Source organism: Salmo salar, chromosome ssa12, assembly GCF_905237065.1.
Source record: "Salmo salar chromosome ssa12, Ssal_v3.1, whole genome shotgun sequence".
Taxonomy (NCBI): Eukaryota; Metazoa; Chordata; class Actinopteri; order Salmoniformes; family Salmonidae; genus Salmo; species Salmo salar.
The window spans coordinates 75,255,180-75,279,274 of record NC_059453.1 but is presented as its reverse complement, the minus strand read 5'-3'; the positions used below and the strand labels follow the sequence as shown (position 1 = coordinate 75,279,274).

Here is a 24,095-nt window from a genome sequence, read left to right as displayed (position 1 = left end):
CAGCAATTAATTGAAATTGTCAGTTTTTTGTGTTTGTTCCTTTCTGGGACATAGATTGTGTCTGTTGTACCAGATCTATATTGGCTGCATGTGGAGAAAGTCCAACAGTACAACATGGACTGCAGCAGTTAGGAGGCCTAGGAGACTCTGACTCTCTAGTGATGTCACCTGTTTCTCAGTTTCAATGTTGAAAGACAATTTGTCAATGATACCACTCTTTCTGGAGAGAGTGTTGCTCGCATGATTTGAGTGTCCAGTGTCAAGCCCAGGAAGTGCACACACTGAGTGGGGACCAGAGAACTCTTTTCCAAGTTCATTGTTAGTTGCAACACGGAAAGGTGATATGAGACCATGGATATGGGTGAACCAAATGCCTGGTTGTACTGACTGAAGGATGGTTTTGATTGGCAGCATTTTGAAGGGAAGTGCTGAAAGATGACGATTCAGGCACCTTAGGTCCAGGATCGGACGGAGGCCTCCGTCTTTTTTTGGCACCAGAAAATAGATTGAGTAGAAACCGCAGTTTTGTTTCACTGGTCCTATCTCTTCGATTTCATGCTTTTCCAGGAGCCAGGAGATTTCTGAGCAGTGTTTGCTTTTGAGCAGGGTTGCGAGCTGTTGTTTCCAAGACAGCCCTGAAGCGTGGGTGTCACTGAAAAAATTGTAGTACGAAGCCTTGTGTTAGAGTGCATAACACCCATTTGTTGGTCGTTTACCTTTTCCAGCTGGAAAGGGGGTGCTGGAGGAAATGGTGTTGCACTAGAAAGTAGGTTTCATCGGGACCGAGGTTCTGCATGCTGTAGTGCAGAGGGGATGCAGACTGCATATGGTGCACTTCTGCCACTACCTCTTGGACGACGCTGCACTCCACGTCTTCGGTAGGGTTGAGAGTGTCTGTTCCTCCACTCCTGAACAGGTGCAGCGTGAGTCAGAGGCTGGTTTCTTGGTATCCCAGTTGGGCCCCCGGGAGTAATGGTTTATTGACTGATGCATTCTAGGCTTTGGAATGAGGCGCTGAAGCTCCATCTGTGCATCTCTGTCCTCCTTAGACACTTGGAAAAGGTGGGCCACTGCTGGGCCAAATGTCTGGCCAGGTGATATGGGTACACCTAGGAGTGGAACCTTCTAATTGTCAGGGAGCTTGGACTGCGGTGGCACCGAGTATCACAGTGTTTCCAATGATTTCCCAACAATCTGAGCATTGCCCTGAAGGCATTGGATGAGCAGATCTGTAACTGTAGACAGTTATTTCATAGTGTCAGCATCATAGTTTGCGGAGAGGCATGCCTGCAGCTCCTTCTGATAAAAAGCCAGTATTGCTGCTGAATTGCTAAGCCTAGCAGCTGAAGAGGTGCTGTCATGTGTCGTGCGTAGGAAGCGATCAGATGCCCTGTGTCATGTAAAAAATCTTCCCAGCGGGAAATAGTTCCCAATCATTCTGATTCTGTTGTGATTGTAACATCATGTTGTAAAATTTCTCACAGCGTGAAAATCTTCCCAGCTCAATAATTAATTGCACGCACGTCTCTTTGTGTGGATGGCTGAGCTCGCGTGAATGTCTCTCTCTCATCCTACCTCAACCTCAAAAACCTGTTCTGTGGGTGCTTGCATTTGCTACATCTGCAAATCCGCACTAGCGCGCCAAAGTGCTGTGGGTTCATATGAGGAGATTTTTTGTGATTGCAAAGACTTGATAGTACATATGTGTAACCGACCAACTCGATTCGGTCTTATGTAGCAACATTTGAAATTGTGTTTTTTACATTGAATAAAAGTAGAGACTCAGAGCTAGAAAATGGTATATCATACACTACAGTTGAGGAACAATGTGAAAGTAATTCTGCTTTGAAAGTTGATAAACTTGTAACCTCACTTTTGAGAAATCTTTCCTTGAATATTTTGGTACACCTACTGGAGAGCTCTTCTTTGTCTACACCCATTCAGCATCGTTCACACTCTCTAAAGCCTTAGCCCCACCCATCTCTTTAAGGATTCACATGTGAGGCCATGTACTAAACATCCAAAGATTTCAAGACTAAAGGCTGGTTTATACTACAGGTGTGTTTGTAGTAGGGTTGATCCGAGTGTTCTGACTTAACAACAGCAGTCAAGCACCCAAGCTAACTGGCTAACTTTGGCTAGCTACTTCCAGACACAAATGAGGGAACAGCTCACTCTGACCATTTTACTCGCCCTATCAGAGCTGGTTAGGCTGTTTTTATGTTATCCAGAGCGTTGGTGAATGCAACTGTGCTGCTGGTAACAATTTAATTACGCTTTTTTGAGCTAATTCATCAGTTAATCTGTGCTCTGGCACACTCAGGCAACAGTACTACGAAATCGGAGTAGATAGACATAGCTGGTAAATTCACTCTGGCTATCAACAGTTGTCGCAGTGACATCATGAAGATTCTATTGAAATGGTTACTTGCACAGTGGAGTATTTTGTTTAGACATGTACAGTGCCTTGCGAAAGTATTCGGCCCCCTTGAACTTTTTGACCTTTTGCCACATTTCAGGCTTCAAACATAAAGATATAAAACTGTAATTTTTGTGGGACACAATTATGAAGTGGAACGAAATTTATTGGATATTTCAAACTTTTTTAACAAATAATTGGCCGTGCAAAAAAAATTTGCCGTGCAAAATTATTCAGCCCCTTTACTTTCAGTGCAGCAAACTCTCTCCAGAAGTTCAGTGAGGATCTCTGAATGATCCAATGTTGACCTAAATGACTAATGATGATAAATAGAATCCACCTGTGTGTAATCAAGTCTCCGTATAAATGCACCTGCTCTGTGATAGTCTCAGAGGTCCGTTTAAAGCGCAGAGAGCATCATGAAGAACAAGGAACACACCAGGCAGGTCCGAGATACTGTTGTGGAGAAGTTTAAAGACGGATTTGGATACAAAAAGATTTCCCAAGCTTTAAACATCCCAAGGAGCACTGTGCAAGCGATAATATTGAAATGGAAGGAGTATCAGACCACTGCAAATCTACGAAGACCCGGCCGTCCCTCTAAACTTTCAGCTCATACAAGGAGAAGACTGATCAGAGATGCAGCCAAGAGTCCCATGATCACTCTGGATGAACTGCAGAGATCTACAGCTGAGGTGGGAGACTCTGTCCATAGGACAACAATCAGTCGTATACTGCACAAATCTGGCCTTTATGGAAGAGTGGCAAGAAGAAAGCCATTTCTTAAAGATATCCATAAAAAGTGTTGTTTAAAGTTTGCCACTAGCCACCTGGGAGACACACCAAACATGTGGAAGAAGGTGCTCTGGTCAGATGAAACCAAAATCGAACTTTTTGGCAACAATGCAAAACGTTATGTTTGGCGTAAAAGCAACACAGCTCATCACCCTGAACACACCATCCCCACTGTCAAACATGGTGGTGGCAGCATCATGGTTTGGGCCTACTTTTCTTCAGCAGGGGCAGGGAAGATGGTTAAAATTGATGGGAAGATGGATGGAGCCAAATACAGGACCATTCTGGAAGAAAACCTGATGGAGTCTGCAAAAGACCTGAGACTGGGACGGAGATTTGTCTTCCAACAAGACAATGATCCAAAACATAAAGCAAAATCTACAATGGAATGGTTCACAAATAAACATATCCAGGTGTTAGAATGGCCAAGTCAAAGTCCAGACCTGAATCCAATCGAGAATCTGTGGAAAGAACTGAAAACTGCTGTTCACAAACGCTCTCCATCCAACCTCACTGAGCTCGAGCTGTTTTGCAAGGAGGAATGGGCAAAAATGTCAGTCTCTCGATGTGCAAAACTGATAGAGACATACCCCAAGCGACTTACAGCTGTAATCGCAGCAAAAGGTGGCGCTACAAAGTATTAACTTAAGGGGGATGAATAATTTTGCACGCCCAATTTTTCTGTTTTTTATTTGTTAAAAGAGTTTGAAATATCCAATAAATTTTGTTCCACTTCATGATTGTGTCCCACTTGTCGTTGATTCTTCACAAAAAAGTACAGTTTTATATCTTTATGTTTGAAGCCTGAAATGTGGCAAAAGGTCGAAAAGTTCAAGGGGGCCGAATACTTTCGCAAGGCACTGTAGCTAGCTAGTTAGGGACAGACGTTCCGCTAGCGGAATGCCTCACCAATATCAAATGGTATAAAGTGGCGCGAATTACAAATGCCTAAAAAATGCAAAAACTTCAATTTTTCAAACATATGACTATTTTACACCATTTTAAAGACAAGACTCTCCTTTATCTAACCACATTGTCCGATTTCAAAAAGGCTTTACAACGAAAGCAAAACATTAGATTATGTCAGGAGAGTACCCTCCCAAAAATAATCACACAGCCATTTTCAAAGCAAGCATATATGTCACAAAAACCAAAACCACAGCTAAATGCAGCACTAACCTTTGATGATCTTCATCAGATGACACTCCTAGGACATTATGTTATACAATACATGCATGTTTTGTTCAATCAAGTTCATATTTATATCAAAAAACAGCTTTTTACATTAGCATGTGATGTTCAGAACTAGCATAACCAACGCAAACTTACGGTGAATTTACTAAATTACTCACGATAAACGTTGACAAAAAACATAACAATTATTTTAAGAATTATAGATACAGAAACCCTTTATGCAATCGCGGTGTCAGATTTTAAAATAGCTTTTCAGTGAAAGCACATTTTGCAATATTCTGAGTACATAGCCCGACCATCACGGCTAGCTAATTTGACACCCACCAAGTTTGGCCCTCACCAAACTCAGATTTACTATAAGAAAAATTGGATTACCTTTGCTGTTCTTCATCAGAATGCACTCCCAGGACTTCTACTTCAACAACAAATGTTGTTTTGGCTCGAAATAATCCATAGTTATATCCAAATAGCTCCGTTTTGTTCGTGCGTTCAAGTCACTATCCGAAGCGTGACGTGCCAGCGCATTTCATGACAAAAAAATTCAAAATATTCCATTACCGTACTTTGAAGCATGTCAAACGCTGTTTAAAATATATTTTCATGTTATTTTTCTCATAAAATAGCGATAATATTCCAACCGGGCGACGTTGTGTTCATTCAAACACTGAAAGAAAAACATGGAGTCGTCTTGTGCATGCGCGCCTCAGTGTCATTGTTCTCAGAAGGACCACTCACAAAAACCCCTGCTGTTTTTCGCCCAGAGACTGGAGAGCTCTCATTCCACTTTCTGGCGCCTTCTGAGAGCCAATGAAAGCCTTAGAAAATGTCACGTTACAGCAGAGATGCTGTATTTTTGATAGAGATGCCCTAGAAGGAGAACAAATTGTCAGACAGGGCACTTCCTGTATAGAATCTTCTAAGGTTTTGGCCTGCCTCTTTTCCCATGGCTAAACCAACTAGGTTCGTAATTTAACAATTGTATTCATATTTACAGATGGCATACAAGTTTTTTATTAAGGCACATGAAAGTTCACATGTTCCAGAAGGCATTTCTGCCATTTTATTACATTTTTTAAAGTTTATGTTGAAATGGCTCTCCTGTGAAGTAGTGACGCGTGACATACGCCTAGTTTCTTGAAACGAGTCACATATTTGTTCAAGACGGCCATCTCAAAACAGCACCTGGGAACATCTGCTGAAGGAAATGATATACTAGGTAAGTGCTAACTTTCTATCTTTCTCAGTCACAAGTAATCACAAGCTAACATTACTTCTCCTTTGCTAGCTAGCCAATTCAATACGTATCGAGGGAATTCAGCGTTACAGCATAATACAATCACATCAAGCAGCTGAAATGACAGCAAACGGTGCATTTTCATTTCAGAACTGTGCATATTGCAGTTATTATAAATTAAGATGAGAGTGTTTGCCTTTGTTATATTTAATGTGCAGTCGTGGCCAAAAGTTTTGAGAATGACACAAATATTAATTTTCACAAAGTCTGCTACCTCAGTTTGTATGATGGCAATTTGCATATACTCCAGAATGTTATGAAGAGTGACCAGATGAATTGCAATTAATTGCAAAGTCCCTCTTTGCCATGCAAATGAACTGAATCCCCCAAAATCATTTCCACTGCATTTCAGCCCTGCCACAAAAGGACCAGCTGACATCATGTCAGTGATTCTCTCGTTAACACAGGTGTGAGTGTTGACGAGGACAAGGCTGGAGATCACTCTGTCATGTTGATTGAGTTCGAATAACAGACTGGAAGCTTCAAAAGGAGGGTGGTGCTTGGAATCATTATTCTTCCTCTGTCAACCATGGTTACCTGCAAGGAAACACATGCCGTCATCATTGCTTTGCACAAAAAGGGCTTCACAGGCAAGGATATTGCTGATAGTAAGATTGCACCTAAATCAACCATTTATCGGATCATCAAGAACTTCAAGGAGAGCGGTTCAATTGTTGTGAAGAAGGCTTCAGGGCGCCCAAGAAAGTCCAGCAAGTGCCAGGACCGTCTCCTAAAGTTGATTCAGCTGCGGGATCGGGGCACCACCAGTACAGAGCTTGCTCAGGAATGGCAGCAGGCAGGTGTGAGTGCATCTGCACGCACAGTGAGGCGAAGACATTTGGAGGATGGCCTTTGTGTCAAGAAGGGCAGCAAAGAAGCCACTTCTCTCCAGGAAAAACATCAGGGACAGACTGATATTCTGCAAAAGGTACAGGGATTGGACTGCTGAGGACTGGGGTAAAGTCATTTTCTCTGATGAATCCCCTTTCCGATTGTTTGGGGCATCCGGAAAAAAGCTTGTCCGGAGAAGACAAGGTGAGCGCTACCATCAGTCCTGTGTCATGCCAACAGTAAAGCATCCTGAGACCATTCATGTGTGGGGTTGCTTCTCAGCCAAGGTAGTGGGCTCACTCACAATTTTGCCTAAGAACACAGCCATGAATAAAGAATGGTACCAACACATCCTCCGAGAGCAACTTCTCCCAACCATCCAGGAACAGTTTGGTGACGAACAATGCCTTTTCCATCATGATGGAGCACCTTGCCATAAGGCAAAAGTGATAACTAAGTGGCTCGGAAAACAAAACATCGATATTTTGGGTCCATGGCCAGGAAACTCCCCAGACCTTAATCCCATTGAGAACTTGTGGTCAATCATCAAGAGGCGGGTGGACAAACAAAAACCCACAAATTCTGACAAACTCCAAGCATTGATTATGCAAGAATGGGCTGCCATCAGTCAGGATGTGGCCCAGAAGTTAATTGACATCCTGCCAGGGCGGATTGCAGAGGTCTTGTTAAAGAAGGGTCAACACTGCAAATATTGACTCTTTGCATCAACTTCATGTAATTGCCAATAAAAGCCTTTGACACGTATGAAATGCTTGTAATTATACTTCACTATTCCATAGTAACATCTGACAAAAATATCTAAAGACACTGAAGCAGCGAACTTTGTGGAAATTAATATTTGTGTCATTCTCAAAACTTTTGGCCACTACTGTGCTATGTTTTCACATTCTATAAGGTTGAGGAGTGCGGTGTCAACTCTACTATAACATGAAAACGCAGGCCCCTGTGATGCATCCTATCAAAGTTAGACATGCATGGTCTATCCTGTGCATCTATCTCATAAGCCCTTTTGAGAAAAGAACCGTTGCTAGTAACCAATATGCCCTAACCATGACTGACCTCTCCAGCAAATGGCTAATTGCTGAACCCTTGTAGGGCAAATCGGGAACAGAGATCACTTCAATTATCAGCAACAAACCTCTTGATTTTGGACTTGTGGACAACATTATCACTGACAGGGGAGGCGAGTTTGCAAACGATGCATGTAGTCTTACTGTCCATGATGTCAAACATTGGTCATGAAAAGTCTAACATTTTCTAATCATAACCATGCAAATGCTATGTTTTTCACTTTTTTCAGCACAACAGATCCATATATAGACACAATGTTTGCCCAGCTAGAAGCAGAAACAGAGCTAGTAGCAGAAATGGAGACCAAGTATGTGATTATACACAAAATGTGAAATGTAGTAATTCATTTAATGTCTAATGCAAACATCTCCCCTCAGACACCATGCATTAACAGTGTACATTTATCGCAATAGGTGAAAACACTTGCCGTGTGTGCATTCATATTCTGGTTGTGCAGTTGAACTAACTGTCTTGTTACCTGAAGGTATGAAATGCAGATTGACTGAATTACTTCACCACCTCTTGAAATGACTGCCCTCTCCTGATTCATAGTTAGTAATTTATTTGCGAAGGTATTTGAATCCTTATAAACTTTAAACCCGAACAGGATGTTCAGAGAAACAGCAAGGTCCTTCTTCCTCAGTGTGTGGGAGCTGATCCCGTGCATGCGTAGATCAGCTGGCTGGAGTGTTTACGGACATATTCAATCTCTCCCTATCCCAGTCTTCTGTCCCCACTTGCTTCAAGATGTCCACCATTGTTCCTGTACCCAAGAAAACAAAGGTAACTGAACTAAATGACTATCGCCCCGTAGCACTCACTTCTGTCAGCAAGAAGTGCTTTGAGAGGCTAGTTAAGGATCATATCACCTCTACCTTACCTGACACTCTAGACACACTTAAATATACCGCCCCAATAGGTCCACATACGACACAATTGCCATCGCACTGCACACTACCCTATCCCATCTGGACAAGAGGAATACCTATGTAAGAATGCTGTTCATTGACTATAGCTCAGCATCCAACACCATAGTACCCTCCAAGCTCATCATTAAGCTTGGGGTATGGTTCCGGAGTTCCAAATTGAGCAGCAGCAGCTGAAAAATAAGCTCCTACAAATATTGAAGTTTACATGGTTTTTAGAGTAAAGTACATCGGAAAAAATCAAAAGAAAACTGCAAGACTGAATAGGAGACAAAACAAGCAACAAACAAAGAAGATAGGCTTTTGAAAAAAGTTACTATTTTTCATAAAATTGTAGTTATCTTAGCTAGGTGAATTGTTTACCAGTTGCTAAGCAGTTGCTAGGGACTCTTTTGGAAGAAGCTAGCTAGCTAACAAAGAATAACAAAGAATATCTAGTTAACAGAAGAAAAGAAAGAGAAAATCAGGACAGAAGAAAAAGGATATCAAAGTGAAACAGTTCTCTAAAGACACAAGAGATAATAATACAAGAAACAACACTTCTGTACCTTGTCAACTATGTGTCTGTCTATCCCTGTTCTCTCCCCTCTGCACAGGCCATACAAACGCTTCACACCGCGTGGCCGCTGCCACTCTAACCTGGTGGTTCCAGCGCGCACGACCCACGTGGAATTCCAGGTCTCCAGCAGCCTCTGGAACTGCCGGTCTGCAGCCAATGCTACCCTCCAGTCCCTAGACTTCCTGGCGCTGACGGAAACATGGATTACCACAGATAACACTGCTACTCCTACTGCTCTCTCCTCGTCTGCCCACGTGTTCTCGCATACCCCTAGAGCATCGAGCCAGCGGGGTGGTGGCACTGGAATCCTCATCTCTCCCAAGTGGACATTCTCTCTTTCTCCCCTGACCCATCTGTCTATCTCCTCATTTGAATTCCATGCTGTCACAGTTACCAGCCCTTTCAAGCTTAACATCCTTATCATTTATCGCCCTCCAGGTTCCCTTGGAGAGTTCATCAATGAGCTTGACGCCTTGATAAGTTCCTTTCCTGAGGATGGCTCACCTCTCACAGTTCTGGGTGACTTTAACCTCCCCACGTCTACCTTTGACTCATTCCTCTCTGCCTCCTTCTTTCCACTCCTCTCCTCTTTTGACCTCACCCTCTCACCTTCCCCCCCTACTCACAAGGCAGGCAATACGCTTGACCTCATCTTTACTAGATGCTGTTCTTCCACTAATCTCATTGCAACTCCCCTCCAAATCTCCGACCACTACCTTGTATCCTTTTCCCTCTCGCTCTCATCCAACACTTCTCACTCTGCCCCTACTCGGATGGTATTGCGCCATCCCAACCTTCGCTCTCTCTCTCCCGCTACTCTCTCCTCATCCATCCTATCATCTCTTCCCTCTGCTCAAACCTTCTCCAACCTATCTCCTGATTCTGCCTCCTCAACCCTCCTCTCCTCCCTTTCTGCATCCTTTGATTTTCTCTGTCCCCTATCCTCCAGGCCGGCTCGGTCCTCCCCTCCTGCTCCGTGGCTCGACGACTCACTGCGAGCTCACAGAACAGGGCTCCGGGCAGCCGAGCGGAAATGGAGAAAAACTCGCCTCCCTGCAGACCTGGTATCCTTTCACTCCCTCCTCTCTACATTCTCCTCTTCTGTCTCTGCTGCTAAAGCCACTTTCTACCACTCTAAATTCCAAGCATCTGCCTCTAACCCTAGGAAGCTCTTTGCTACCTTCTCCTCCCTCCTGAATCCTCCCCCTCCCCCCCCCCTCCTCCCTCTCTGCGGATGACTTCGTCAACCATTTTGAAAAGAAGGTTGACAATATCTGATCCTCGTTTGCTAAGTCAAACGACACCGCTGGTCCTGCTCACACTGCCCTACCCTGTGCTTTGACCTCTTTCTCCCCTCTCTCTCCAGATGAAATCTCGCGTCTTGTGACGGCCGGCCGCCCAACAACCTGCCCACTTGACCCTATCCCCTCCTCTCTTCTCCAGACCATTTCCGGAGACCTTCTCCCCTACCTCACCTCGCTCATCAACTCATCCTTGACCGCTGGCTACGTCCCTTCCGTCTTCAAGAGAGCGAGAGTTGCACCCCTTCTGAAAAAACCTACACTCGATCCCTCCGATGTCAAGAACTACAGACCAGTATCCCTTCTTTCTTTTTTCTCCAAAACTCTTGAACGTGCCGTCCTTGGCCAGCTCTCCTGCTATCTCTCTCAGAATGACCTTCTTGATCCTAATCAGTCAGGTTTCAAGACTGGGCATTCAACTGAGACTGCTCTTCTCTGTGTCACGGAGGCTCTCCGCACTGCTAAAGCTAACTCTCTCTCCTCTGCTCTCATCCTTCTAGACCTATCTGCTGCCTTTGATACTGTGAACCATCAGATCCTCCTCCCCACCCTCTCCGAGTTTGGCATCTCCGGCGCGGCCCACGCTTGGATTGCGTCCTACCTGACAGGTCGCTCCTACCAGGTGGCGTGGCGAGAATCTGTCTCCGCACCATGCGCTCTCACCACTGGTGTCCCCCAGGGCTCTGTTCTAGGCCCTCTCCTATTCTCGCTATACACCAAGTCACTTGGCTCTGTCATATCTTCACATGGTCTCTCCTATCATTGCTATGCAGACGACACACAATTAATCTTCTCCTTTCCCCCTTCTGATAACCAGGCGGCGAATCGCATCTCTGCATGTCTGGCAGACATATCAGTGTGGATGACGGATCACCACCTCAAGCTGAACCTCGGCAAGACGGAGCTGCTCTTCCTCCCGGGGAAGGACTGCCCGTTCCATGATCTCGCCATCACGGTTGACAACTCCCTTGTGTCCTCCTCCCAGAGTGCTAAGAACCTTGGCGTGATCCTGGACAACACCCTGTCGTTCTCCACTAACATCAAGGCGGTGACCCGATTCTGTAGGTTCATGCTCTACAACATTCGTAGAGTACGACCCTGCCTCACACAGGAAGCGGCGCAGGTCCTAATCCAGGCACTTGTCATCTCCCGTCTGGATTACTGCAACTCGCTGTTGGCTGGGCTCCCTGCCTGTGCCATTAAACCCCTACAACTCATCCAGAACGCCGCAGCCCGTCTGGTGTTCAACCTTCCCAAGTTCTCTCACGTCACCCCGCTCCTCCGCTCTCTCCACTGGCTTCCAGTTGAAGCTCGCATCCGCTACAAGACCATGGTGCTTGCCTACGGAGCTGTTAGGGGAACGGCACCTCCATACCTTCAGGCTCTGATCAGGCCCTACACCCAAACAAGGGCACTGCGTTCATCCACCTCTGGCCTGCTGGCCCCCCTACCTCTGAGGAAGCACGGTTCCCGCTCAGCCCAGTCCAAACTGTTCGCTGCTCTGGCACCCCAATGGTGGAACAAGCTCCCTCACGACGCCAGGACAGCGGAGTCAATCACCACCTTCCGGAGACACCTGAAACCCCACCTCTTTAAGGAATACCTGGGATAGGATAAAGTAATCCTTCTAACCCCCCCCTCCTTAAAAGATTTAGATGCACTATTGTAAAGTGGTTGTTCCACTGGATATCATAAGGTGAATGCACCAATTTGTAAGTCGCTCTGGATAAGAGTGTCTGCTAAATGACTTAAATGTAAATGTAAATGTCTGAACCCCACCCTATGCAACTGGGTCCTGGACTTCCTGACGGGCCGCCTCCAGGTGGTGAAGGTAGGTAACAACACCTCCACTTCGCTGTTTCACTGCCTGGTACGGCAACTGCACCGCCCGCAATCACAGGGCTCTCCAGAGGGTGCTGCGGTCTGCCCAACCCATCACTGGGGGAAAACTACCTGCCCTCCAGGACTCCTACAGCACCCGATGTCACAGGAAGGCCAAGAAGATAATGAAGGACAACAGACTGAAAAACAGCTTCTATCTCCAGGCCATCAGACTGTTAAATAGCCATCACTAATCGGCTTCCACACGGTTAAGTAACCCTGCACCTTAGAGGCTGCTGTCCTATATACATATACTTGAAATCACTGACCACTTTAATAATGGAAAACTAGTCACTTTAATAATGTTTACATATTTTTGCTTTACTTATCTCATATGAATATACTGTATTCTATTCTATTGTATTTTAGTCAAGGCCACTCCGACATTGCTCATCCTAATATTTATATATTCCTTAATTCCATTCTTTTAATTTTAGGTTTGTGTGTATTGTTGTACTGTTGTGAATTGTTTGATATTACTGCACTGTTGGAGCTAGAAACAAAAGCATTTTGCTACACCTGCAATAACATCTGCTAAACATGTGTATGTGACCAATAACATTTGATTTGATCCTGAGGAAGGGTACCATCCTTTTTGTGCGTGTCCACATGATATATGTGACACTTTGAAGGCTTAAGACTAATTTCCATGTCATTCAAAATGGCTGGCGCATGAAGTCTCATGAGATACGGTTGTATTTAATATATTCAACAGGTCTTCGATGGTGCGTCCAAGCAGATCAGAGTGTATGACTCAAAGGGCTCCCGCCAAGGCATCGGGTAAGAGGGTCTGGACTTGTTGAGGTACCTCAACCCTCTCCATATGTCAATTCCAAAGCACATGGGAAATTGTGGTTGTAGTATATTAACCCTTGGATAGAGTTAAATTGAAATGTTTCTTACAGAAGAAATATAAAAAGCATATGCATAACCATGGTAGCAACTGAAAGGGAACAGTTTGGAGATTATGGGAAAATTATTAGACCAAAGGTGACACGACAATAGCAGGAGCAGAAATATTTAAAAAATCTGAAAATACTCTGAATACAATGAGTAACGTGATAAGAATATGGGGTAGGTGCAACATTAAAAAAACAAAGGAGTGTTAGAGTGAGAGGACTAACTGATGTCTAAGTGACCACACCTCTACCAAGTGTGCACAGTTCCTAAGTAATTTCAATGCACTTTTATGACTCAAATAAGAGTTTTTAACTATAAGTGATTTTTTGAGCTCTCCTAGCTTTGCCATTGAGGAACTAGAGCAAGCACACATGTAGTTGTTTTGTTTGGAACACAACTCTGCATCCTCGCCAGCACACAATTACTGTTGTTTCCGCAATCGAGAAACAGTCCATTATAAATCGCAATCTGGGTCAGATAGGCATCATTTGAAAGCTTGTCCTATTGCCAACATGACTAGCGAAGTTATAAAATACTATATTAGTATTAGGCTTTCACAATGCAATTCAGGGAAATGGTTCATTTTGGTGCTCATAGAAATTAGTCATTATGTGTGCATTCAGGTGTGTGTGCCACGGTGACTTTTCTTCACAATAGACAAACAGGCTAATTCTGTTCAGAATAACCCAAGGTATGGCGCCATGTCATCTTGTAACTGTATATCAAACATACTGATCATAAACGATGACACTGTGTATGATATGAGTTTTATGATATGGAAATCTGCACATTTGGATTCATGGGTGTTTTGCTTGCTTGTATGACATCATAGTTGTATTTAGAATCCTCTGTCATGTCCTGACTATAGTAAGATGTTCTTTTCTATGGTAGAGTAGGTCAGGGCGTGACAGGGGTGTTTTGTGTTTTTCTGTTTTGTATTTCTATGTTGTGGGTTCTAGTTTTCTATTTCTATGTTGTTGTTTTATGGATAATCTCCAATTAGAGGCAGCTGGTCCTCCTTGTCTCTAATTGGAGATCATACTTAAGTAGGGTTTTTTTCCACTTGTGTTTGTGAGTAGTTGTCTTCTGTTTAGTTTTCTGTACCTGACAGAACTGTGCGCTTTCGTTTTCTCTTTGTTATTTTTTCTTTAGTGCTCTGAGTTAAAATAAATATTCATCATGAGCAATCAACACGCTGCGCTTTGGTCCCCTCTTTACGACAGCCGTTACAGAACTACCCACCACAACTGGATCAAGCAGCGTGCCTGGGAGGAGATGGATACATGGTCTCTAGAGGAGTGGCGAGAGAGGATAGACTGGACTTGGGGCCAAGTATTGGACAGATTCAGAAGCCTGCCGTGAAAGCACGAGAGGCTACAGAAAAACCAAGAACATTTATTTTTTTTGGGGGGGGGGGCCAAATGGAGCAGTTGGCGGAGCCGAGGAGTAAACCAGAGCCAATCCGGGAGAAGAGGGAAAATTTGGAGAAGAGAGAAATGGGAGAGTTGTTGAGTTGGTGGAGGACGCACGGGTTTTTCCCAAAGGAACGTGTCGTCAGTTTTGTGCCACCTGAGTCAGCTCCCCGTACTCGTCCTGAGAAGTGTGTGGAAGTTCCGGAACAAGTGATACCGGCTATACACACCAGGTCTCCAGTACGTCTCAGCAGCCCGGAACCTCCTGAGGCGGCGGCCTGCAGCCCGGAACCTCCTGAGGCGGCGGCCTGCAGCCCGGAACCTCCTGAGGCGGCGGCCTGCAGCCCGGAATCTCCGACGATGATCTACAGTCAGGTTCCTCCTCCGACGATCCACGGTCCGGTGGTACTGAAGCAGAGGGATCAGCGGGTGGAGCGGGGGTTACGCCCCGGAGCCGCCTCCTCTGCTGGAGGATCTGCTGGAGGATAAGGTTATGTGGAGTGCACTAGAGCCGCCATAGACAGGAGTTACCCACCCTACACTCCCTTTTGTTTTTTGGGGGGTGGGGGGTTGTTGTGTTTAGGTGCGGTCGGAGTCCGCACCTTTGGGGGGGGTACTGTCACGTCCTGACCATAGTAAGATGTTATTTTCTATGGTAGAGTAGGTCAGGGCGTGACAGGGGGTGTTTTGTGTTTTTCTATGTTTTGTATTTCTATGTTTTGGGTTCTAGTTTTCTATTTCTATGTTGTTTTTTTGGGATGATCTCCAATTAGAGGCAGCTGGTCCTTGTTGTCTCTAATTGGAGATCATACTTAAGTAGGGTTTTTTTCCACCTGTGTTTGTGGGTAGTTTTCTGTACCTGACAGAACTGTGCGCTTTCTTTTTGTCTTTGATATTTTTTCTTAAAATAAATATTCATCATGAGCAATCAACACGCTGCTCTTTGCTCCCCTCTCTACAACAGCCGTTACATCCTCATATGGCACATTATTTAAGTGTCAGCCATTGTTGCCATTAGTGCTAGTTTGACCACCAGAGGGCATCTTTGAGAAGCATTTGACAGTCTTTAATATGGCTGTACTAGAGAATTTAAAACCTTTTTTGTAAGAACATAGTGTATGGGATTGATTTTAAGAAATGTTGCTTAATTCATTTGATTAATATTATGGTGTTTCTAAAACAAAACCCTCATGGCGCTGTACAACGTGACCGGTCGGGAGTAGGCTACAGTACTAAGAGCAAAATAATCCTAACATATCTACACCCTAATTGTAGTCTAACCAATACCCAAATGGAGATTCAGTGAAAATAAAAATCTCATTGATTTATCAAGACCAGTCCCCATGCTTGTCTCAGAGCAGTGCGAAACATTGCTGAAATAGTTGACCACACGTGGGTAGGCTATTGCTTCATATCCTATTGCTTCTATCTTCAATATGCTTTAAATTCCACAATGTCACAAATAACTGAACACACACAATTCTTAAAACTCTGAGAAAGGTAATAGGAGGTGATCTGCACTGCATATTAAACGGACATTCTTATTGCTATATTCGACGCGTATAGCTTTTGTATGGAGATGCGGGGATCCGAGCTCAGGCAAGAGCCGAAGCCAGAACCCCGCGCCGTAGGGAAGGGGTTCTCAGAGTCATAGATACTCCCTTCTGTTTACCCGTGCTTCATTGGTCTGTTTGCTTGAGGGCCCTCCGATCTGCACTTGTTAGATGACCCTCCGACCTGCAACCGTTTTCTACTGTTATATATGTGTTCCCTTTCTTGTGTATCTTATTGCCCATTTTACTATCATCCTGGGCGTATAGATCTAGACAATCCTTCATCAGATTAACCGCAACATGTCGGCTAAAGCGATTTAATCCATGAATGCATTTGAAAGTTTTTAATATTGTGATAGTGAAGAGCAAAATTCCTCTCAAGATAATTAACATTACAGTTACACCAACTGGTAGGCTAATCACACAAAGTTACCCCTCTACATATACATTTATTTACTGAAATCTCTAAATTAAAATACTGGCAGATCCATAAAATGTCATTGTACAGTAGTAGATCTAATTCAATTTAGAGGATTCTAAATTAATATCTAAGGGCCTTTTTACACTTATAATGCAGGGTTAATAAAAAAAACTGTTTTAAATGTATGTTTTTTTAGTAGTCTTGCTTGTCTCAGAGCAGTGCAAAACGGTGCTGAAATAGTTGACAACACGCGAGTAGGCTACTGCTTGTTGGGGGGGGTTTCACACAGTAGCCGGGCTATTAAAGGTTAAACAGATCGTCTCTCGGAACTCATTAACATGCGTTACTGTGTGTGTTTCGATATTCTCTCTCTCTCTCTTATGCACTTGCTGTCTTGACCTCTGAATGCTTGGCTATGAAAAGCCAGCTAACATTTACTCCTACACTCTAAAATTAAAAGGTTCCTGGAGTATCCTTTAGGGGTTCTTCAAATTGAAACTGTGGGGGAACTCATAAGTTATTCGAAGAACCCTTGAAAGAGGTTCTTCGAATAACCCCTTAATGGTTCCTCTAAGAACCTTTTGGGGCACATTTTTTAAACTCCACCCTCCATTATAAAAAAATATTTTACTAATAATAATATTGACAATATTGATTTAAATAATTCATTGTTTATTGAGTGGCACCACAAATGTGAATTAATATTTACAAAACAATTTACCAAACAAAACACATTACAAAATTGCAACATTTCTGCAGACATGTCAGATCATAATAAATAATACATTTACTTTGTATAGTGCTTTTCATTACAATTTCCAGCGAGACTATTCAAGCCATCGACTCACTGATGGTTGAAGACGATGTGCGATCGGCAAATGCAGTCTGGAATCTGCTGGCATCACAGCACACCATCAACATCGCTCTAATCATGGTCAGAAGGCAGTTGAAGAAACTTGAGTGGACTAATGGAAAGGCTCTGTAAGACATATTATATATATATTTTTTTTTATTTAACCTTTATTTAACCAGGCAAGTCCGTTAAGAACAAATTCTTATTTACAATGATGGCCTGCCCCGGCAAAACCCAGATGACACTGGGCCAATTGTGCGCCGCCCTTTGGGACTCCCAATCACGGCCGGATGTGATACAGCCTGGATTCGAACCTGGGACTGGAGTGATGCCTCTTGCACTGGAATGCAGTGCCTTAGCAGTGCCTGCTGCGCCACTCGGGGGCCATGACCAATATGACCAATATATATATAATTTAACCTATATATATATACTTTTTTTCAGAACATTAACCGTGTGTTCTCTTGTTTTGTACTGTTCTGTAGTTTAGACCCAGTGATTCATCTGACAAAGAACTTTGCGTCCTGCAGGCCCAGGCATGGATCAAAGCTGGCGAGAGTATTTTATCATTATTCTACGAACAAAATCATGAAGATGTTGATGAAGAAGCCACATTTGCCTCGGGATCCATCCCAGTTGGTATTCTGTGGAACCATGTGTTTTTCGGTGTGGCCCGTTATCCAGCCCTTTGTCCACTGATCTTCACGGATGGTTGTCAGCATGGTTTTATGCTCTGTAAAACACATTCACGTTGTTAGTACACAATTATCGATTTTATTACACATTATGCCTACACATTGATAGGCTATATACATTTATTTTAAATGCACTGACACCAAAATATTTTCAAGTCTTCTGGTGGTTACAGTCCTAACCCTGGAACGGGTAGCACCAAAATAAATAAATAAAAGACCTACAACATCTAGGCCTACATTATATATTAAAAATATACACTGCTCAAAAAAATAAAGGGAACACTTAAACAACACAATGTAACTCCAAGTCAATCACACTTGTGAAATGTGAAATCAAACTGTCCACTTAGGAAGCAACACTGACTGACAATAAAGTTCACATGCTGTTGTGCAAATGGAATAGACAACAGGTGGAAATTATAGGCAATTAGCAAGACACCCCCAATAAAGGAGTGGTTCTGCAGGTGGTGACCACAGACCACTTCTCAGTTCCTATGCTTCCTGGCTGATGTTTTGGTCACTTTTGAATGTTGGCGGTGCTTTCAAATCAAATCAAATCAAATTTATTTATATAGCCCTTCGTACATCAGCTGATATCTCAAAGTGCTGTACAGAAACCCAGCCTAAAACCCCAAACAGCAAGCAAAGCATGTGAAAGAAGCACGGTGGCTAGGAAAAACTCCCTAGGAAAAACTCCCTAGAAAGGCCAAAAACCTAGGAAGAAACCTAGAGAGGAACCAGGCTATGAGGGGTGGCCAGTCCTCTTCTGGCTGTGCAGGGTGGATATTATAACAGAACTTGGTCAAGATGTTAAAATGTTCATAAATGACCAGCATGGTCAAATAATAATAATCATAGTAGTTGTCGAGGGTGCAACAAGCACGTCCGGTGAACAGGTCAGGGTTCCATAGCCGCAGGCAGAACAGTTGAAACTGGAGCAGCAGCACGGCCAGGTGGACTGGGGACAGCAAGGAGTCATCATACCAGGTAGTCCTGAGGCATGGTCCTAGGGCTCAGGTCCTCCGAGAGAAAGACAGAAAGAGAGAAAGAGAGAATTAGAGAGAGCATATTTAAATTCACACAGGACACTGGATAAGACAAGAGAAATACTCCAGATGTAACAGACTGACCCTAGCCCCCCGACACATAAACTACTGCAGCATAAATACTGGAGGCTGAGACAGGAGGGATCAGAAGACACTGTGGCCCCATCCGATGATACCCCGGACAGGGCCAAACAGGCAGGATATAACCCCACCCACTTTGCCAAAGCACAGCCCCCACACCACTAGAGGGATGTCTCCAACCACCAACTTACCGTCCTAAGACAAGGCCGAGTATAGCCCACAACGATCTCCGCCATGGCACAACCCAAGGGGGGGCGCCAACCCAGACAGGAAGACCACGTCAGTGACTCAACCCACTCAAGTGACGCACCCCTCCCATGGACGGCATGGAAGAACACCAGTAAGCCAGTGACTCAGCCCCTGTAAAAGGGTTAGAGGCAGAGAATCCCAGTGGAAAGAGGGGAACCGGCAAGGCAGAGACAGCAAGGGCGGTTCGTTGCTCCAGCCTTTCCGTTCACCTTCACACTCCTGGGCCAGACTATACTTAATCATAGGACCTACTGAAGAGATAAGTCTTCAGTAAAGACTTAAAAGTTGAGACTGAGTCTGCGTCTCTCACATTGGTAGTCAGACCATTCCATAAAAATGGAGCTCTATAGGAGAAAGCCCTACCGTTTGCTTAGAAATTCTAGGGACAATTAGGAGGCCTGCGTCTTGTGACCGTAGCATACGTGTAGGTATGTATGGCAGGACCAAATCGGAAAGATAGGTAGGAGCAAGCCCATGTAATGCTTTGTAGGTTAGCAGTAAAACCTTGAAATCACCCCTTGCCTTAACAGGAAGCCAGTGTAGGGAGGCTAGCACTGGAGTAATATGATCAAATTTTTGGGTTCTAGTCAGGATTCTAGCAGCCGTATTTAGCACTAACTGAAGTTTGTTTAGTGCTTTATCCGGGTAGCCGGAAAGTAGAGCATTGCAGTAGTCCAGCCTAGAAGTAACAAAAGCATGGATTAATTTTTCTGCATCATTTTTGGACAGAAAGTTTCTGATTTTTGCAATGTTACGTAGATGGAAAAAAGCTGTCCTTGAAACAGTTTTGATATGTTCTTCAAAAGAGAGATCAGGGTCCAGAGTAACGCCGAGGTCCTTCACAGTTTTATTTGAGACGACTGTACAACCATCCAGATTAATTGTCAGATTCAACAGAAGATCTCTTTGTTTCTTGGGACCTAGAACAAGCATCTCTGTTTTGTCCGAGTTTAAAAGTAGAAAGTTTGCAGCCATCCACTTCTTTATGTCTGAAACACAGGCTTCTAGCGAGGGCAATTTTGGGGCTTCACCATGTTTCATTGAAATGTACAGCTGTGTGTCATCCGCATAGCAGTAAAATTTAACATCACTCTAGTGGTAGCATGAGACGGAGTCTACAACCCACACAAGTGGCTCAGGTAGTGCAGCTCGTCCAGGATGGCACATCAATGCCAGCTGTGGCAAGAAGGTTTGCTGTGTCTGTCAGCGTAGTGTCCAGAGCATGGAGGCGCTACCAGGAGACAGGCCAGTACATCAGGAGACATGGAGGAGGCCGTAGGAGGGCAACAACCCAGCAGCAGGACCGCTACCTCCGCCTTTGTGCAAGGAGGAGCAGGAGAAGCACTGCCAGAGCCCTGCAAAATGACCTCCAGCAGGCCACAAATGTGCATGTGTCTGCTCAAACGGTCAGAAACAGACTCCATGAGGGCGGTATGAGGGCCCGACGTCCACAGGTGGGGGTTGTGCTTACAGCCCAACACCGTGCAGGACATTTGGCATTTGCCAGAGAACACCAAGATTGGCAAATTCGCTACTGGCGCCCTGTGCTCTTCACAGATGAAAGCAGGTTCACACTGAGCACATGTGACAGATGTGACAGAGTCTGGAGACGCCGTGGAGAATGTTCTGCTGGCTGCAACATCCTCCAGCATGACCGGTTTGGCGGTGGGTCAGTCATGGTGTGGGGTGGTATTTCTTTGGGGGGCCGCACAGCCCTCCATGTGCTCGCCAGAGGTAGCCTGACTGCCATTAGGTACCGAGATGAGCTCCTCAGACCCCTTGTGAGACCATATGCTGGTGCGGTTGGCCCTGGGTTCCTCCTAATGCAAGACAATGCTAGACCTCATGTGGCTGGAGTGTGTCAGCAGTTCCTGCAAGAGGAAGGCATTCATGCTATGGACTGGCCCGCCCGTTCCCCAGACTTGAATCCCAGTGAGCAGTTGTTCCACTGGATATTATAAGGTGAATGCACCAATTTGTAAGTCGCTCTGGATAAGAGCGTCTGCTAAATGACTAAAATGTAAAATGTAAATGATATATTCTTATATACTGTACAATGAGGAATTCAACTACAAAATACTAGTCAAAATACTAGTCTTCTCCAATTTTTTAACCATTGCCCCCACCCACAAGGTGTATAAACAACAATAAATAAGAATAAAATAAGATAATAGATACAAAACAAAAATGTGAAGAACATAAATCAATCAACTCTAATTAGCACATGTAGGACAGTATGCAAGTGTGTGTGCATGGACTTTGCAGATGTACTTCTCACATGTGCAGCACATAATGTTTGTTTTACAGTTCTTCTTTGGAGGTTAGAATTGGCATCTCCTCCTCTTGCCTGCCCCAATTGCAGCCTCAGGTGGATCAGGACAAGATTCAGCCACCTGAACAGCTTTCACAAGCGCTGCAGAGGCTGCTGTGTGCGCGAGGCTCTCCCTTCTTTGAATGTGTGGGGTTACAAGTGCCTTTCCCAGCTGCTCCAGGAACACCCTCCTCTTGTTTCTGCTTATCGGGAATTCAGGTAGGGTTGATCTTGTTCCATATCATGTAGGCATTGTATGAGGACACATCACTGATGTTATGGAAGATGACCAGGGGCCAGCGGGCAGTCATCCTCCTGCAGCTGTAAGTTCCTGTCACGACTTCCACCGAAGGTGGCTCCTCTCCCTGTTCGGGCAGTGCTCGGCGGTCGTCGTCGCCGGCCTACTAGCTGCCACCGATCCCATTTTCCCTTTCATTTAGTTCTGTCTGGTTTTACACACCTGTGTCTTGTTTTGTTGATTTCGGTGGCTTTATATTTCCCCGCAGCAGGTTAGGCTGTGTGCGGGATTATTTTGCTGTATGCAACATGTAAGGGGTTCGTGCCTGCACCACGGGCGTTGTTAGTTGTTTGTACGGTATGTGTTACCGTGGACATTTTGCTTGTAGGCATTACGGAGTTGAGGTTTCTCCCCTGTATGTGTCGTTGTGTTTTTTCGGATCTGCCAAAATAAACGGTGGATTTTCCTGGAACCCTTCTGCTCTCCTGCTGCTGATTCCACACACCCCCCTCCATAGAGAGGCTCCGTTACTGGTCCAATCACCTTGTCCAGGTTGTCCACGCCTCCTTTGTTGTGGTTGTAGTCCAGGATGATGGCTGGCTTCCTGTCCTCACGATCACTGATCTCAGCCGTTTTGTGCAGTGTGCTCAGAAGGACCACATTCTTGTTCCTCTTTGGGAGGTAAGAAACTAGTGGTGGTGGGGGTGAAGGCAAACTTTGATGAGAAGGCCTCTCTACCCTTTGTTGTGAGGAGTGCAGGTGGGAGCTCAGGCTTGTTCTTTCTAACTGTGCCAACCATGGTGATCTTCCTCTTCAGGAGATGCTGGCTGAGTTCATAAGAGGTGAATAAATTGTCACACGTGACATTGCGCCCCCTCAGTCCAACTGTCACATCAAGCACAACACGCATCCCCTGGTTCTTCTTCGGGCCTCCACTGGTCGGCTTCCCTATGTAGACTTGTATCTTCCAAGCATAGCTGGATTGTGCGTCACAGGCCACCCATATCTTGATGCCATACTTTGCTGGCTTGCTGGGGATATACTGCCGGAAAGGACAGCGACCTTTTGACAAAAGAGATTACTATCAGTAATTAGTATCAGTGTCACAGAAAACAATCACATAAATCAATGATATTACAACAATACATAATACAATTAACAGTGAAAATCACTTACATTACAGATATGAAAATAAAAATGTACCTCTGAATGGAACCAGTTGCTCATTCACTGTTACTTCCGGCCCAGGGTTGAAGAGGTATGGCAGATGCTCCATCCACTTCTCCCAGACCTCTCTTCTGGTCGCCAGTTTGTCTCTCACACGTCTTGCAGGTCTTGTCTCACGGTTATCAAATCGTAGCATTCTTGAGAAAGTGTGAAAGACTTTCAGTGGCATCGTGGCACATAAAATCGCCCTTCCACTCTCTGCATTCCAGAGACCACATGTAGCCTTGCCTCGGGACCTATACACACCCTCTAAGATTGGCAGCCCTACTGTATGTAGGCACGCAGGTCAATCTCGTCCATCCTTTTCCAGTTGTCTCCATATTTACGGAAACCCTCCAAATCTGTCATCTCCAAGATGATTTTTTCGATGGCTGGTGTGATGAACATGTAAAATGTTGAGGCAATGTCCTGGGCATGGGCAACTGCATGTCTTGTGGGCCCTGGGGTCATCCTTATGATATTTTGTGCTGTAATTCTGCCTTGGTTGTCATATGGTGACAAGACCATGTTATTTTGCTGTTCTTTGAGAAAAATGTCTCTCTTTCAGCTTGGGGAATTTGTTCTTCATCTGAAGATGATGCATCGTGCTCTGGGTTCTATTTTTCCCCATCTTCTTCTTCAGATACCTCCTCCTCTTCTAAATCATTGTTCTCTTGTTCCTCCTGGACATCTGAAAAAATCTGATCTACGACCTGTTGGGCACTGAAACATGCACTCATGGCTTCAGCAAAGAGAGAACTGGGGGGACTGTCATCTGCAGCACCTTTATAGCCTCTGACTGCATTCTCATTAGTAAACAATGCTTTCAAGAAATATT

At 44.6% G+C, this 24,095-nt stretch overlaps 1 pseudogene; it reads right to left on the bottom strand.

Annotated features, from left to right (window-relative positions):
* Window positions 1–843: 843 nt before the first annotated feature.
* LOC123725658 (piggyBac transposable element-derived protein 4-like) lies at window positions 844–23,327 on the bottom strand (annotated as a pseudogene).
* Between the last annotated feature and the right edge of the window lie 768 nt (window positions 23,328–24,095).